The sequence below is a fragment of the Chrysochloris asiatica genome, unplaced genomic scaffold, assembly GCF_000296735.1.
Source record: "Chrysochloris asiatica unplaced genomic scaffold, ChrAsi1.0 scaffold00159, whole genome shotgun sequence".
Lineage (NCBI taxonomy): Eukaryota > Metazoa > Chordata > Mammalia > Afrosoricida > Chrysochloridae > Chrysochloris > Chrysochloris asiatica.
Window position 1 is genome coordinate 3,196,910 of NW_006408677.1, and position 18,635 is coordinate 3,215,544.

Consider the following 18,635-nt stretch of genomic DNA (forward strand, 5'->3'; position numbering starts at 1 on the left):
TTTCAGTCTTGTAGGCTTGTTTTGGAGTCCTGATGTGGCACTGTAGGTTAATGCACTGGACTGCAAAGTTGGTTTGAACTGCAAGGTCAGCGTTTCAAGCTCACCAGCCACTCCTCATAAGGTCGCTATGACTCATACAGTTGCTCTGAGTCGGAACTGACTGAATAGCACTTAACAACAACAACATGCATCTGGAGTGAGTTTTGAGTGGTGTTGTCATATGTATTAATCTCAGGTTGTTATCTGCTGTTGGCAGTTCTCAGTCCAGAGAACACTCTCTAGCATTTTTTTTTTTAATTCCTTTAATTTCTACTTATCAGGAAACATACAAATTTCATGATTGTATTTGAGGGACAGCTTTGCTGGGTATATGATTCTTGGTTGGCAATTTTTTCTTTCAGAGTTTTTTATATGTTATTCCATTCCCTTCTTGCCTGCATGGTTTCTGCTGAGAAATCAGAGCTTAGTCTTACTGGTTCTCCTCTGTAGGTTGCTTTTAATTTTTCTCGAGCTATTCTCAAGATTCTTTCTTTGGGAAATTTGATTATGATATGTTTTGGTGATTTTCTTTGGGAATCTATCCTATTTGGGGTCCATTCAGCTTCTTGTATGTTTATTATCTTGTCTTTCATGATATTAAAGAAGTTTTCTTCCAACAAATTTTCAACAATTTCCTCTGTGCTTTTTATTGTCTCTTCCTGTTCTGGAATTCTGATCAGTCTTAAGTTGTTCCTCTTCATGGTGTCCCCACGTAACTCTTAGGCTGTTTTTGAATTTTTTTGTTCATTATTCTGATTGTTTTTCTAGTATACTAGGATTGAGAGATTTATTTTCAAGTTCACTAATTTGGTGATGAAGAGCCAATGATACTGAAGGAGGAAGTCCAAGGTGCATTGAAGGAATTGGCAAAGAACAAGGCACCAGGAATTGATGGAATAAAAATTGAAATCTTTCAAGAAAGTAAGGCGGCACAGGAGGCACTCACTCATCTCTGCCAAGAAATTTGGAAGACAACTATCTGGCCAACTGATTGGAAGAGATCCATAGTTGTACCCATTCCAAAGAGAGGTGATCCAACGGAATGAGAAAATCATCGGACTACCTCTTTGATATCCCATGCAAGTAAAGTTTTATTAAAGGTAATACAGAAATGGCTGAAAGCATACATGGACAGAGCACTTCCAGAGGTTCAAGCCAGATTCAGAAGAGGCTGTGGAACGAGGGATATCATTGCTGATGTCCAATGGATCTTGGCTGAAAGCAGAGAATATCAGAAAGATGTTTACCTGTGCTTTATTGACTATGCAAAGGCTTTTTGAGTGTGTGGATCGTGACAAGTTATGGACAACATTGCGAAGTACACTTGTCATTGCTCATGAGAAATCTGTAACTGGACCAAGAAGCAGTTGTTCAAACAGAACATGGGAACACTGGATGGTTTAAAATTAGGAAAGGTGTGCGACAAGGTTGTATTCTTTCACCATACTTATTCAACCTGTATGCTGAGCAAATAATCTGAGAAGCTGGGTTCTATGAAGAAAGACGTGGCATCAGGATTGGAGGAAGACGCATTAACAACCTGTGATGTGCAGATGATACATCCTTGCTTGCTGAAAGTGAAGAGGACTTCAAACATTTACTGATGAAGATCAAAGAGCACACAACCTTCGGTATGGATTACATCTCAATGTCAAGAAAACAAAAATCTTCACCACTGGACCAATAAACAACATTTTTATCAATGGAGAAAAGATTGAAGTTGTCAAGGACTTCATTCTTTTTTTTACAGATGCCTGCAACAACTTTATTCTTTTAAGCAGCTACATCAGGCATTTATCAGAAGAGGCCAAGTATCTGATCTTACACAGTCCACCTAATGGAGTTAACATAAAAACATAAATGCTCAGGTAATTTCATTAGGGTCCTACCTGTAACCCATTCTACTGCATAAATCACAGCACTGTGGCCAACACTTTTCTCCACAGCCAGCGGCAGTGAAATAAAATTTAACAGTTCTGTTTTATTTCCTGAATTTCCCCACAATGCAATTTCCTCATTCTGCAGCAGCTCTCACTCTTCATTTTCCCCCTTTAGAGGGCAGGCAAAGAGTAAATTATTCTTAAATTCAGAAAGTAAAAACCCCTTAAAATGAAGAAGAAGCATTAAGGTCTCAGGTCAAGGTTAATGGAAACTACAAAAGATCAATGGGCTCATACTGCACTACTGATAAAAGATACACATCAGCTGACCTGTCCCACAGTACAGCTCAAGGCCATTTCCACCAGGGCAAGAAGAAAGGTTGACCACTCAACTCCCGTAGAAAAGGTCTGTCCTATCATACCACATCTCAGTCAAGCCTAAGGCTTTGTGTTAGAAGCATAAACAAATTACAAAAGAGGTTTGGTTTTTTCTCAAGGCTGCTCATCACTGCCACCTGGCAATCAAGTGGCCCCGGCGCTCACTTCTGCTTAGAGAAGTACTCTTTGCTCTTCTGGACATCAGGCTTGATGGTATCACTGCCAGGTTTCTAGCCAGCTGGGCACACTTCCCATGTTTGTCTGTGAACTGGAAGGCCTGAACTAGTCTTAAGGTTTCATCCACAGAGCGGCCAACAGGGAGGTCATTTACAGTGATCTGTCGAAGGATGCCTTTATCATCAATGATGAAGAGTCCTCTAAATGAGATGCCTTCATCTGCCTTTAAGACCCCATAGTCCTGAGCAATTGTGAGCTTGGGGTCTGATACCAAAGGAATATTCATGGGTCCCAGTCCTCCTTCTTTCTTGGGTGTGTTGATCCAAGCCAGATGACAGAAGTGAGAATCCACAGAAGCAACGATCACTTGGCAGTTGAGTTTCTTAAATTCTTCTGCCCTGTCAATGAAAGCAATGATTTCAGTGGGGCACACAAAGGTGAAATCAAGAGGATAGAAAAAGACACAATATATCTTCCTTTGTAGTCAGACAAACATATCTTTGAACTGATCATCTGACATAACAGCTGTAGCTTTGAAGTTGGGAGCAGGGTGCCCAATTTTTGCAGTTCCTGAAGATATCTTCAGTTATCAGCAGTTGCAGTACCAAAAACACCAGTCAGGTCACTAGTCAGGAAGAAAATGCCAAGGACTTCATTCTTCTTGGATCAACTATCAACACTCATGAAAGCAGCAGTCAAGAAATCAGATAACATATTGCATTAGGCAAATGTGCTGCACAAGACCTTTTTAAAGTGTTGAAGAGCAAAGATGTCAGCTTGAGGACTAAGGTGTGCCTGACCCAAGCCATGGTATTTTCAATAACCTCATATGCATACGAAAGCTGGACAGTGAATAAGGAAGACCATAGAAGAATTGATGCTTTTGAGTTATGGTGTTGGAGGAGAATATTTAAAGTGCTATGGGCTGCCAAAGAAGCAATAGATCTGTTTTGGAAGAAGTGCAGTCAGAGTGCTCCCTGGAGGCTAAGATGGCCAAACTTCATCTCTCATACTTCAGACATATTGTCAGGCGGGACCAGTTGCTGGAGAAGGTAAGGTGGAGGGTCAGAAAATAGAGGAAGACCCCCAACGAGATGGATTGGCTAAGTGGTAGCATCGATGGACTTAAGCGTGCCAACAGTAGTGAGGTTGGCTGTGCATAAGGTAGCTATGAGTCGGTACCTACTCGATGGCACCTAACAACAACAACAACCTCTTGTTCAATTGACACCTTTATCATGAATCAATTTCCTTCTTTGTTTCTTATGCCAGCTTTCGCCTTAAATCTATTTTATCAGAGATTAAAATTGCTACTGCTTCTCATTTTTGATGGCCATTAGCTTGATATATTATTTTCCATCCTTTGTTTTTAACGTATTTCTGTCTTTGTGTGTAAGATGTGTCTCTATTAGACAGCATATTGAAGGAGCCTATTTTCTTATCCATTCTGCTACTCTCTGATTCTTGACTTGTGCATTTAATCCATTTATATTTAGTGTAATTTTTGATAGCTGTGAACTGATTCCTGTCATTTTGTGGTATTTTTGTTTGTGCATGTGGTGCTGCTAGTTTCTTTGTTCCACATAATTTTCTGTGCTGCGATCATTTGGGTTGTGGATTTTATTTTAATTTTCATTGCTGTTGTGTGTTTACTAAATCTTTCTGATTTTCCTTTAATTTTATGTGAAGGTGTATGCATTTTCTTTGATGTTACCATGTAATTTATTTTTTCCCTGTTTAAAACCATCTGTTTTATCTTTAAATCTGCTTGAATTCCTCGCCATTTGGAAATTTGATGTCTGCACTATTCCCTTTCTTTGGTTTGTAGTTGACTTCAGTATAAATTGAAAACTCTGGTTCCCTATTTTCAGTCTTGTAGGTTTGTTTTACTTTAAATACTTCTAAATCTGAATGGATTGCTGGTGTGGCCATGTAAGACAAGCTCTGGACCTCAAGGTCGTTTTGAACCACAAGGTCAGTGGTTCAAAATCACCAGCTGCTCCTCAGAAACACTGTACAAGCTTGCTATGAGTTGTAACGAACTTGACAGCACTTTAAAACAACATATCTGGGTTGAGTTCTAGGTTGTAAAGTATGGTAATCTCAGATTTTTGCTCACTGTTGTTGGTTTTCAGTCCAAAGAACACCATTTAGTATTTTTTGCAAAGTTGATTTGGTTATTACAAATTCCTTAAATTTTTGTTTATCTGGAAATGTCCCAATTTCTCTGCCATATTTCAGGGAAAGCTTTGCTAGTTATATTATTCTTGGTCGCAATTTTTTTCTTTCAGAGTTTTGCATATATCATCCACCTTGCCTTCTTGCTCCCCTTATGATCATGGTTTTTGCTGAGAAATCAGAGCTTATTCTTACTGGCTTTCCTTAGTTTTTCAAAAGCAATCAGGATTCTTTCCTTGTGTGTGTGTGTGTGTTTTTTTTTTTTCCAGAAAGTTTAATTATGATATGTCTTGGTGATTTTCTTTTGGGATTTTTCCTGTTTGTGGTTCACTTGCTTTCTTGTATGCTTATCTTTTCATCTTTCATGATGTTAGGGAAGTTTTCTTCCAACAATGCTCTCTGTACTTTTTATTGTCTCTGCCTGTTCAGGACTTCAAATCACTTGTAAGTTGCTCTTCTTCATGGTGTTCCACATAATGCTTAGGCTTTCTTCAGAGTTTTTCATTTTTTAATCTGATTATTCTTCTAGCATACTAATATTGAGAGGTTTATTTTCAAGTTCAGTAATTCAGGCTTTCATTGCTTTGAATTGATTCCTTTGCCTTTTTAATGTATTGTCAATTTCTGACATATTAGTATTAATCTTCTGGATTTCTAATTGCAGATTTTGTATTGTTTCAAAAGTAACATTTATTTTGTGTTTATTTTTGTAGTGTTTTCCTGAATTATTCTAAAGGCTTTTCTGTATTTTCCTTGCTTTCCTTGATCTTTCTGTCAGTCCTTTGAATGTTCCTAAATATTATTCTTTAAAAAAATTTTTTTTCAGTTAGTTCTATTACCTTTTCTTCCTCAGAAACATTTTCTGGCTCTACATCCAGGACATTTGTTTGCGCCATTCTCTCTAGTTTCTTCATGTGAGCTAAAATTGTCTGTTTTCTCCAGGACATTGTGGTGTTCTCATATTTGTGTTTAATTGTTGATTGTACGTTGATGTGTTCTTAGTGTCTTACCAACTACTGCCTGCTGTGGGTGTGGTTAGAAAATGGAAGCATATGTACAGTTCTCCATTTGCTGTTCTTGAAAATCACTCATCCTTACTGCACCCACCTTTTGAGCTCCTTCACTGGCAGGAGCACCCCCCCCCCGCCCCCGAGAGTTTTCTTCTCTCCAGTTTCAACAGTTGCACTGTTTTTTGTTGTTGGTGGTGATGTTTTATTTTTAACTCTTTTCCTTTCATTATTTGTTTTTATTTCTTTTTCCTTCTCCTTCTTCTCTTTACATTCTATGGAATTTTATTCTTTTTATCTTCACTTTTGTTCTTCCTCTCTTCTTCTGTTTCTAATTTCCCCTCTTCTTTTTCCCTTTTGATCTTTCTTTACTACTCTCTCTTTCTCTTTTCATCTTTCTTCTCCCTAAGTGTTCTCTATGTTCAGGGCACTCATCTGGAAGTAGTTAGTGGAGGCCCTTGATGGTGCATGTTTCATTGTCTGTTAGGATCACAGAGCAACTGATGGCAGGGTGGCTGGTTGTAAAGATTTCTGCTAGACTAATTCTGGTGTCATAGCTCTGTGGGTTCTGTAGGTCTGTTGCCGAGCCTGCCTGAATCCAGGCACCAGAGTGGTGCAGCCGGCTCCCGCCTCACACTGGTGTGGCTCCCAACCACATGTCTCCAAACTCCTGGAGAATAGAATCTGCACTGGGGGTGGATGAAGGTAGGAGCTGGCCACACCTCTGGTCACCAGGGGAGCATGTGGAAAAAAGAAAGCATCACATCTTTCCTGTCGCCTGTGTGAATCTGCCCTGTCAGGTTACCTTCTATTGTCCAAACTTCTCAGAAAAGTTCAAGATGGTCGTGCTGTGTCTGGCCAGCCATTAACCATTCAGTTTCCTTCTCTTGCCCTGCCTGCTCAGCTTCTCCTCCCAGCAAGCACTCAATTCACTTCTCTAAACTTTCCTCTGAAGTTCGGGGTTCCAAGATTTTAATCTGTGTCTGTTTCATTTAGTCTCTCATATCTTCATTGTAGAGGGTCCATAGAGTTGTGTCTGCCTACTCTACCATATTGCTGGTAGTCCTTTCATGGATTATCTTGTTTGAGACTCCCAAGAGATGCGATTATTATTTCCATTTTATGAATGTGAAAATGGAAATTCAAAATGTTTAATTAAGTTAAGAGAGAGGCGTACCCTTACCTTCTTTGATTTCCAAAATTGCTACAGAGGAGTTTTGAGCAGAGCTTAAGCTCCTAACCACTATAGTGCATTGTCTTCCCTGCTGGCCAGTTATTCCATTCATTGTCTGATTCACATAAGGAATTGAAGGAAGATTTTGGTAACACAGCTGTCTGCTAGTTTCTCAGGAGACATACTTTTTGTGGGGGACATTAAAAAGAGTTTGTTTTCACTTTTACTAGGTTCCTTACCTATTAAAATTTGGTGACAGCTTTCAGCTATACATGGCTCATTTTTAGCTGCATGTTGGGTCTCCCTGGGGTAAGCACATAAACTCCACTATCTTTTTCAAGTTTGCATTAGCGTTCTGGGCTGGCTGTTTTCAGTAGGCCAATAGCTTTTATGCATCTTTATGTGTATGCCTCAATATTGCAATTACTAGTAGACATTAGTTTCCAGGAGGTAAGATCTAACACTTTGGATAATGGTCAAAGGGCCTGTATATTTCCATTTCAGACAACATTTCCTGTCTGTGTAGGTAGCAGCAAGCAGATTAATGGACCAAACGAAACAAATAGTTATAGGAGTGGCCAAAGTCTAGATACAATGAAAGCTTTCTTTGAAGCTCCCATTTCTGAAAAGACTCATAATTCCAGAGGAAAGGCCTATGGCTACTTTAAAAACTAAAAACAAACCCTTTCAAAGCATATTAAACTTTCTAGCTCAGAAGTAGAAACCTGGCCAAGAATTTCTGATGAAACTCATCATTGAGCAATCAGATTGCTCACTGGACAGAACCAAACCAGTAGAATCAACTGGGCCCTTAACTATCAGAGTGAAAAATATTTCTCAGTTCAACTAATTGTATTAAGATTACTAGGTACTATGGCTCATTTATGGTGTTGTGCTGGTGCTTCATGCCGTTGAATCGGTTTCTATTCAAAGCAACGCTGTATAGGGTTCCTGAGGAGTAGATAGTGGGTTTGAACTGCCAAACTTGCAGTTAGCAGTCCAGTGCTTATCTTACAACACCACACCAGGACTCTCATTTATGTTGGTAGTTGATACATTTGCTTAGGGGTTATATTGGTATATGTCCTTACCTCTTTTCTGTGTGGGCATCTTCTATTTTTCAGGCAATTGCTGCTAAGCAAATTCAGGACTGAAGTCTTGGCTTGGTCTAGCATTCACCCCTTGTGTAAAACACGGTTTTAATGAGGAAAAGAAACTGGGGCTGGGTGGCCTATAGCTCTGAATAGATTTGCATGGATTCAACAAAAGATGTCCATTTCTGTGCATTGGCATTTAATTTCTAATTCCACCTTATCACTGCTGAACTAAGGGATTTGTCCACAACTGGCCAGGTTATATAAGGAAGCAGTGGGTTGTCAGTGGTCAGGTGTGAGGGTGGCAGCATCCATGTCAGGTCAAGATGCTAGGGAAAGCCTGTGGAGGAAGAAGAGACACAGAGGGAGAGTAGAAGTCCTAGGAGGGGAAGAGAAGGCAGCTGAAGCTATTGCATCCTTCCTGCCTGAGATTTCCCTTTCCCTTTCATTTCCCTAGTAGGCATAGCTGCACTGCTTAATTTTCCTGTCTCAGCTCTTGCATGAGGAAGTGCCCCAGTGCACATGACTTAACAGCACTTGACAGAAGAGAGGTCCGTAGAACCATTGGGCCTTGATCTCAAGCTCAGTGCAGCATTCAGTGGCCACTTTGGGACGAAAAGCAGGAGAAAGCATCCTCACAAATAATGATTCCGCTATCCTGCTGCCCCTCCCAACACCGGCACAAGCCAAATCTGTAGATAAGAGAATGAACTCAACAGGGAAGGGCCTCAAGAGGCTCTGAGAGCCTGTGAGGTGACATTTTTAAAGAAAATATTGTAACTAAATCTGTCTGTCTTCTTGGATCACAGATTTTCATTCTTATAGGCAAAAAAAAAAAAAAAAAGATAATCCCTTGAGTGGCTTTCATTAGTTAACTCAGGCCAGTAGTTTCTTTTGTGCAAGAGAACAGGTGCTAAAGGTTCTTTTGCCTGCTGCCTGTCCAGGTCCCTCTTTGAGCAGAATTCAAGGCTTTTGTGTTGGGGGTAGGGACAGAAATTCTGAAAAGGAAAGAGAATGTGAGTCAGACTCTCTTCCTAGACAGTCCAGATTTGGGAAATTTGACCAAGTGGATCAGATGGGTCTGACCACAGTCTCTTGCCAGCAAAGGTCATATTGTCGCTAAGTACCATCGAGTCCATTCCAACTCATAGCAACCCTGTCTAAGGTTTCTGAGGAGCGGCTGATAGGTTGGAACGGCCGACTTTGTGGTCCAGCGCACTATCCTGCAGCATCACACCGGCACTTCAGGAAAGGCTATAGAAGGCTCCAAACGGTCATTATGAGGCTCAATGTGATGGAAGGAGAGTTTGCAATTCTGAGCACTTCTCGTCCTTCACTTTCCACTCTGTTCCTGGCTTCTGCATCTGCATGTACTTTTTTCTTTTATTTTCCCCTGTGTCACCAGATATAACTTTAGTCCCTTAGATTTCCCAATGAAATCTACTAATACCCACTATTCAGCAAGTCTTGGTACATTTTACTGATGATATGTGGAGGGCCCCTGAAGGGGATCATAGCATGGAGCCCTGAGCCTTCTGGTAGTGTTCCTTCCTCTCCTCCTTTCTCTACTGTTTTATGCTTTCTCCTCCTGGATTGTCTTCCTACCTTCCCAAAATTTCTTCCTATTTTATTAGACAAAGCATCTAGCAGATCAACCCATCAAGGCCTCAACCGAATTAAGCATATTTCTCCCGTGTATCAGCAGTCACTTTCTTTGGAAGGAGGTTTGACTTATCAATTATTCATTTTTTGCTGTGCCATGTCTTCTCATATTTTTCCACAAGACAGATGGATCAACTCAGCTAATGGGGAACCAGCTAGCAATCCAGCACTATTGTCCTGCACCAGGCATAGACCTCTTCATTTACAACACTCTACCTCTTTTCTTTGTAGTAGGTTTGCCAACTATGCATATGCTAATGGAGAATCTTTTTGAAATGGTGGATGATCTTGTTGCTATTTCCTGAACTCCATTCTTCCCTAGGCTCTCAGGAGAAAATTCCACCTACCTAGAAGATGAGAGAGAGCTTTTGGAATGCCTTACAAGATGCTTCCAAGATCCAAGAGAGCTTTCTAGTTTGTTTGGGGTGTATTTCCCACTTCTCAAATACCACTTCAACACAAGCTGAAAGCAACAAAGTTGGGGAGGGATAACTGCAAAAGTCTGGGAAAAGCATACTGCCACAGGGGTTAAACAAACAAACAAAACAAGCAAACAAACAAACCAAAAATCACGGATAGCCACCTACCTGTACTCACCTGTACTCAGGAGAGTCAACCAAATACTGGTCCTGCTCAGGAAGGACCTCCCCTGGCACAAAGGACACCTGCCCCAGAATTTTGTGTGCAGAAGACACAACAGAACTGGGAAGGTCCATAGAGATCCTGAATGCAGATGTGGTCAGGAAATTCAGGAGTCTCTATTAAAGCCCGCTTGAAAGAGTTCTATTTAGAAAAACACAAATATATGTGATTTTATGCAACAGAAACAAATATATGGAATTCATTATCCTTAAGAGTTAGTGTAAGCTGAAACCCTTTTTTAAAAGGGTTAGAAGCATTCATAAATTTATGCATAGCTGGTTACTAATGGCAACTAGGATATTTTCATAGAAAGCCAGAAAGAGAAGAGCCTTTAAAAGATATCAGCTAATGTCTACCCCTTCAGGCCCTCCCACCTGTGAAGGGATGTCAGAAGAGGGCCTCCTGGGGCTAAAGAGGGGACCAGGCTGGAGACAGGTGGTTCCCAGTTGTCTCCCAGGTAACCATATCCTACTCAATCTTTTCCTTTAGAGTTAGGTTTCAAGAGCAGGAGCAACGGATCAGACAGGCTTAAAAGCCTTTAATTGGAAGCATTTTGCCTAGAGGAGCCCCATAGACTGTGTGTGAGGGGTGTGCAGGGTGAACAGAGGGGCAAACATGTGAAGATGAATAAGGACAAAAGCCCATCATGTCCTTGGGGAGACCACAGTCTAATAAGAGAGACTAATGAGTAAGCAAATACTGTAAGTACAGCTCAACAGCTATATGGTGGGAATATAGAAGAGCTGAGTACTGTGAACAAAAAAGGTGGATTAGGTCAAACTGGCCCCTAGATATAAGAGAGGACTCAAAGAGGGGGCAGAATCTGTTTTAAACACTTTGTGTGGGAGCAATCAGCCCTAGCATCATCTAGTCATGTCTAGAGAGTCAATTTAGAGCTCAAGTTTCATCAGAAACAATGTGAATGGTGTCTCCTGGAGGTGTGCATCTCAGCAATACTACTCACAAAGTCATCTGCTACAGCTACCTCATTTCCAGATGAGGAAATGGAGGCATGGAGATGTGAATGAGTGGACTAGTTGGGTCACACAGCTACTTCACATCGAAGTCAGTCTCTACTTCCCTGACACCATATGATCTTGTCATGGAAGTTGAGATATCAGAGGCAGACTGGTCCTCTCATAACACATGCCCAGAGACCTCCTTCTTCAGGGTTGCAGCTAGCCAACACACATTAGAATCAAATGTTTTTGTTATTATTAAGAGCCATCAAATTGGGTCCAACTTACATTGACTCTGTATAAAGTTTCTAAGGATCAGCTGGTGGGTTTGACCTGCCAACCTTGTGGTTAGCAGTCCAGTGCTTTTTTTTTTTTTTTTACAGTGACACACCAGAACTCCTTAGAATCAATTAGATTTTATTAATTAGAGTTAGAAATACTTCTTACTGTGAATAAGAAAAAGGTCATCTCTTTTCCCAGGTCACAGAGAGCTCAGCTTAGCCAGCAGAGCTTGGGTTATGATTCATCTCCCACTTGCTTTCTCAGGTAGATGTCATGCATGGAACAAATTACCCAAACCTACATAGTTGTCCTGACCATTAGAGCCAAGAGTCCTAGGCTAAAAAGACTGTGAAACTAATCCAGAAAGAACCTTTTCTGCTTCAATCCTTCAAATAATTTAGTATTATGTAGCGTAGTGGTTATGAATCGGGCTGCGAACCTTAAGGTCAGCGGTTCGAAACCACCAGCCGCTCCACAGGAGAAAGATGAGGCTTTCTACTCCCGTAAAGATTTACAACCTCGGAAACCCTGTACAGGGTCGCTATGGGTTGGAACCGACTCGACGGCACTTAACAACAACAACAACAATGTTACCCTGAGTCCTGGCGTGGTGCTTTGGGCTAAGGCCTCAGACTGTAGTCATTTGAACTGCAAGGTCAGTGGTTCAAGCTCACCAGCTACTCCTTGGAAACCCTATACAGAGTCACTATGGGTCGGAATCTACTCGATGGCACTTAACAACAACAACAAAAATGTTAACCTGGTTACGAGTCAGACCGCTAACCTCAAGCTCAGCTAGTTCGAAACCACCAGCTGCTCTGTAGGAGAAAGATGAGGCTTTCTGCTCCTGTGAAGATTTACAGCCTCGGAAACCCTATTCAGGAGTGCTATGAGTCGGAACCGACTCCACGGCACACCACCACCACCACCATGTTAACCTGGGTGTGCAAAGAGTTAATGCACTCAGTTGCTAACCCAAAATTTGCAGGTTCAAGTCCAGCCAGAGGCACCTTAAAAGAAAGGTCTGGAGATCTACTTCTGAAAAAAAAAAAAAAATCAATCATCAATGTGCATAACGTAGTCCACAAAGATAATGCTCTAAAACATAACTTTGGCGAGCAGTGATGGGAGTCATAAAATCTTGCATGTGACCATCTAAGAGGCAATTATTCGTCTCTCCCTGTCCAGAGGAAAGAAAAGACCCACGGAAACAATTAGTCCATAGATTAAGGGACCTGGTGAAACCAATCTCCATGACCCTGAGACCAGAAGAACTAAATGATGTCCAGCTAATACTACCAACTGCTCTGAAAGAGATATTAGAAGATCCTGGATACAGTGGGAGAAAATGTGGAACACAACTCAGACACAAATAGTTAGGCTTACAGGTTGGACAGAGATAGGTAGAATCCCTGAGACTATGGTCTTTAGTCACCCTTACAGTCTGGAAATGAGCTCACTCTGATGTTTCAATTTTCAGCCATACAATGTTGTTGTTGTTCCAACCCATAGCTATAGATTCTGACCCATAGTGACCCTGTATAGGGTTTCCAAGGAGCAGCTGGTGAGTTTGAACCGCCGCCCTTACAGTTCAAACCGACTTTGCAGTACAGTGCATTAACCCACAGCGCCACACCAGGACTCCAGTCAACACACAGATCTAAAAGGGTATTACTAACACTAGTGAGGCATGCACACCTTAGAATAATCAAACATTTGAGATCCAAGGGGCACCAGTTACCCAAGGACAAAGTTCATAAGGGTTAAGAAAGGAGAAAGTAAAACAGGAAACACAGGGAGGAAGTAGAATAAGTGATGTTACATTACTGATCGGTTCTGTAAACCTTCATTCAATTCACAATAAAAAGTTGGAAAAAAAAGAAAAACCTATGGAGCACAGTTCTTCTCTGATACCCATGGAGTCACCATGAATTGGAGTTGTCTGGTATGGCATGAGAAGATGAAGCTACCTGTGACTCATGCAGTGGCAATGAAACCTCCATGCCAGGAATTTTGTCTCTGTTGTGTAGGGGAAAGAGGTTGACTGATTTAGCCTGCCTAGGCCTCGCCAGAATTGAAGAGGTTACTGGAATTGCAAAGCTAAAAGATTCTGCTAGGAGAAATGCAGCTGAGTGAGATGTTTACTCAACAGGCATTAAAAATGAAGTTCAGTACCTCATTTGAGAACATCCAGCAGTGTAAAGGAAGCTGATTCATTTTTCAAATAAAACTTAATCGTTGTACTGTTTATTTAATAGTGAGATAATAATATCTTATGTTTATGAACTGTCTTGTAGCCTGAGGGAGTCCACACCACTTTACTGTCTTCAAAATCTGAGTGTAATTAGACAGGGACTGTGTCTTGCACCACTGGAATGTCATCACTTGGGGACTGAAGAGCAAGACTGGGGAGGTATTAGTCCAAACAGTAGCAGTAGATTTACAATAAGTTCTGCCCAGCGCAGGCCCACCAAGCAGGTTCTAGAATCAGACCTCCTATAAGGTGAGGGTTTTTCTGAAGGAGCAGGGCTCCTTGCCAATTGGCATGTTTGCCAGAATTTTGCTTAGGAAAAAGAGAAAAGAAAGAGGGCTGGGTTGGAGGTGGAGACAGGTAGGGTGCCAACCATTTATAGAACTGATACAGTGTAGAAGGAGGACTATTTCTTATCCCGATAATCAAAAGGGCTCAGAAATAAGGGAGACACTAATTCTTTTAGGGTCTTTAACAAATCTTTGGATGCTGTAGGCAGAGTTGGCCTTATAGCTGATGGATAAGGCCAAGGGCTTGACCAGTTTGGATGTATGCCCCTGCTGCCCTTGTACCAACAGCTTAACCTTCACTCCCAGAGTCTTCCTCAAACTCGATGTACCAACGAAATTATTACTGTCTGTTGAATAGACAGCTCACTCAGTCACCTTTCTTCTAACAGAATCTTCCAGCTTTGTAATTCCAGCATCAGAATCACCAGAGGAGCTTGTTTTAAATGAAGATTCCTGGCTTCTTACCACTGCCTCCTACTCTGATTCACTAGGCCTGGGGTGGAACCCAAGAATCTGCCTTTTAAAAAGACAGTCCTCCATGATTTGAGAAACATTGATTCTAGAATCAACAACACTCCAGAGGCTGGAACTATTCTGGCCCTTGCTCTGCAGCCCTGGCAAGGAGCAAAGCACCAAGTCAGTACTGATTTCAGTCTTGTATTGCTATCTGGGAAGGAGCACTGGTGGCTCAGTGGTTAAAGCATTCTCCCATAAACCAAAAGGTTGAACATTTGAACTTAACCAGATGTTCTGTGGGGAAAAGAGGTGGCTTTCTGTTTCTGTAAAGATTTACAGTCTAGGAAACCCTATGTTGTTGTTGTTGTTAAGTGCCGTCAAGTCGGTTCCGACCCACAGCAACCCTGTACAGGGTTTCCGAGGCTGTAAATCTTTACGGGAGCAGAATGCCTCATCTTTCTCCCGCGGAGCGGCTGGTAGTTTCGAACTGCTGGCCTTGGCCTTAAGGTTCGCAGCCCGATTCGTAACCACTACGCTACCAGAGAGGTCCGCTCTATTGTGCCATAAGATAAGCACTTGACCTCAAGATCAGTTTGAACCACAAGGTCAACAGGTCAAGCTTACCAGCTGCTCCTTGGAAACCCTATGAGTTGGAACCGACTTGATGGCACTTAACAACAACAACCACATTGTGTTTTATAAGAAATCCTGGTAGCGGTATTGGCCTGCTAACTGCAAGGTCAGCAGTTCCAGTCCACCAGGTGCTCCAGGGGAGAAAGATGAGGATTTCTGCTCCCATAAAGATTTACAGTCTCGAAAACACCATACAGAGTCAGTATGAGTTGGAATCAATTTGAAACGATTGCATTTGGTTCGTTTGCATTCTGGGATATCTTCCTAGTTATGGGTAGAAAGGTCTTCAATATACTGAGTCAAAATATTAGATAACACTTTAGTGGGACTGGAGAAAAGAGAAGTTAGGAGTGGTAGAAGAATTCCAGTGCCTAAGATTGCCCTATTAGGACTTAGTTGCTAAGACCAGTAGCAGAGTCAAGCATATGCTACAGCTTTGAGTGGGAGGAGACTTTTGCAGTTCTTTTGGAGCCTAATTTTCTCTTTAACCTTTAACTTCCACTTACCATACTTCTGTTGCCTCTCTTGCACCTTTAAAACAGTTTTTCATAACCACCCTCCAATTTTAATTTACTTATTTAAAATTTTAAATATGTACTGAGCACTGAAAGATACGGGATATGGCTTATGAAAAAGCAATTTGGTCTTTTGGTTTGTTTTCTGAGCCCTGCCATGGTTGACTTTTACCTGGATTTGGCTAGGGTCCCCACCCAGTAACTAATTTACCTGGATAGGCTAAGGAGCCTCATCCCAACTTTTACATCAATTGGCTGGTAGGTGTCTCACCCAGTAGTTGATCCTTACAGAGACTGGATAGTGGGCCCCTGCCTGGGCTGATTTTTACCAAGATTGGCTGATGGGCCCTGCTGGTCTGACCTTTGCCAGAATTGACTGGGAAGGCCTCATTTTATGGTTGATATTTACATGGATTGGCTGGGGGACCTGCATAGTGACTGACACACCCTATAACATGGAGTTTCAGATAGGGTTTCCTTCCTGATCAACAAGAACCTGGAGGAGCCCTTTGGATAAAGATTGATAGAGGCAGTGGCCATGAGGGTACCAGAAGCAGAGACAAAGAGAAGACCTAGATGGGGGCACCATAGTGTAAAGACTGAACCCCCAGCTAGGGGGAACTAGTAATAGGCAAGACCAATAGCCAAGCCTGCCAAGAGATGTCATTAAGTTTCCTGCTGGGTGAAAATGAACATTGGTTTCTGGGAAGGGTGACTCCTTGTTTAGACTTTCAGGTCCCATAAAGGGACCGCTCCTGAACCTCATCCTTCGCATATCTTTATTTATGTCTATAGGCTTTGTTTTCTATCTTTTTCTGTTATTAAAGTTGTTAGCACAGTTACCTCCATAAGTTCTTTGTAACGGTTCCAATGAATTACTTAAACCCAGTAGAGAAAGAGTACCATGGGGGAGAGAGAAAAGGTGTTGTAGAGGAGAGAGAACTCGTGCTATTGGAGAGATGACTGGCTAGCATCAGAAAGGGAGAAGTTGGAGAACAAGGATATATTTGACCTCTACCAGAACCTGGAGAAGCCCTTTGGATACGGGTTGATGGAGGCAGTGGCTATGAGGATACCAGAAGCGAAGACAAACAGAAGACCCAGATAATGGCAGCATAGTGTAAAGACTGATTTTTATGGTCAAGGTTATCATTTCAGGTGGTGGCCAAGAAAGTTCTCTACTAAGTTAAGTCCTTATTATTGTCGCTATCTTTATGTGCCCTTGAGTCCATTCCAATTCACAGGGACCCTATGTACGATAGAACAAAACATTGCCTAGTCCTGGTCCAGCCTCACAATCCTTGTTATGTTTGAGACCATAGTTACACCCACTGTGTCAATCCCTTTCATTGAGCATCTTCTTCTTTTGCTCTGACCCTCTACTAAGCATACTATCCTTCTCCAGGGACTGTCCCTCCTGATAACATGTCCATTCTAGTTGCACTTCTTCCAACACATATTCTTTCATTCTTCTGGAAGTCTATGGTATGCTTTATATTCTTTGCCAACATCATAATTCAAAGGCATCAATTCTTCTTTGGTCTTTCTTAATCATTGTCCCATGCACATGTGGCAATTGAAAATGCGAGGGCTTGGGTTAGGTTCATATTGGTCTTCTCAATGGCATTTAAAAATACTTTAGAGAGATCTTTTGCATATTTGCCCAATATGTGCTGTTAAAATATTAATTTGACATGTATTAAAAGGAGCCCTGGTGGGGCTGTAGGATAAACACTGGACTACTAACCAAAAAGTCAGCAGCTCAAACCTTCCATCCACTCAGTGGAAGAAAAATTAGGCTTTTTGCTCCTGGAAAGATTTACAGCCTCAGAAACCCTATATAGGGTTGATATGAGTCAGAATCTACTCAATGGCAGTGGGGTATTTGTGGGTTATATTTATTGAGATTATATGACCTTACCTTCTTGAATTTACTTTCCACTGAGGAATGACTATTTCCAACATTGAATGACTATGCATATCTAACAATTACTATTGTGGTGGTGGTGGTGGTGGTGGTGGTGGTGGTGTGCCAGGGAGTAGGTTCCGACTCATAGTGACCCTGTACAGGGTTTCTGAGGCTGTAAATCTTTATAGGAGCAAAAAGCCTCATCTTTCCCCTGTGGTACAGCTCATAGTTTTGAACTGCTGACTTTGAGGTTAGCATCCTAATTCATAACCAGTATGCTACCAGAGCTCCTTACTACTGTGGTAAGTACTAAAGAAGGGAATAAACAGTATTGTATGATGGGAAGGAGCATCTTTAGCAAAGATGGGCAGGGAAGGCCTCTTTAAGGAAGTGCCATTTTAACAGAACTAAAAACTCTCAAGGAATCAGTCCTCAGAGAAGCCGGAGAAAAAGTATTCAGGTAAAGGGAACCACATAGGCAAAGGCGTTCAAAACAAGGAAGATCTTAGCATGCGGGTGGAAATGGAATAAATCCAGTGTGTCTGGAGCATAGTGAGCTAAAGCGGCAGTAACCTGAAATGTGGGCTAGGACCAGATCCTATAGGTCCATCTAGACCATAGTCAGGAGTTTGGATTTTCCTCTAAATGAAATGGGAAGGTTTTGAGGGATTTTTACAAGATTGACATTATCTGATTTATTGTTTTTGTTAGGTGTCATAGAGTCGGTTCCATCTCAAAGCAACCCTATGTACAACAAACAACACTGCCAAGTCCTGCGCCATGCTCACAACTATTATTTGATCACATTGTTGCTGATACTGTGTCATCCCATCTTGTTGGTGGGGGGTGGTGGTCTTCTTTTCCACTGATGCTACACCTTAGCAAGAATGATGCCCTTCTCCAGGGACATGTCCAAAGTATAAAGATGAGGTCTTGCTATTCTTGCTTCTATGAAACATTTGGGTTGTACTTCTTGCAAAATAGATTTGTTTGTTCTTCTGGCAGTCCATAGTACTTTTTTTTTTTTTAATTTAAGGTTTTTATTGTGGATTGAGTGAAAGTTTACAGAGCACATCATCAGTTTCACATTCAACAATTCATATAACTTG

General features: G+C 41.5%; 1 pseudogene; it reads right to left on the minus strand.

Moving 5' to 3' along the window:
- Positions 1–2,458: 2,458 nt before the first annotated feature.
- LOC102839885 overlaps positions 2,459–18,635 on the minus strand; it is a 20,536-nt pseudogene continuing 4,359 nt past the window's right edge.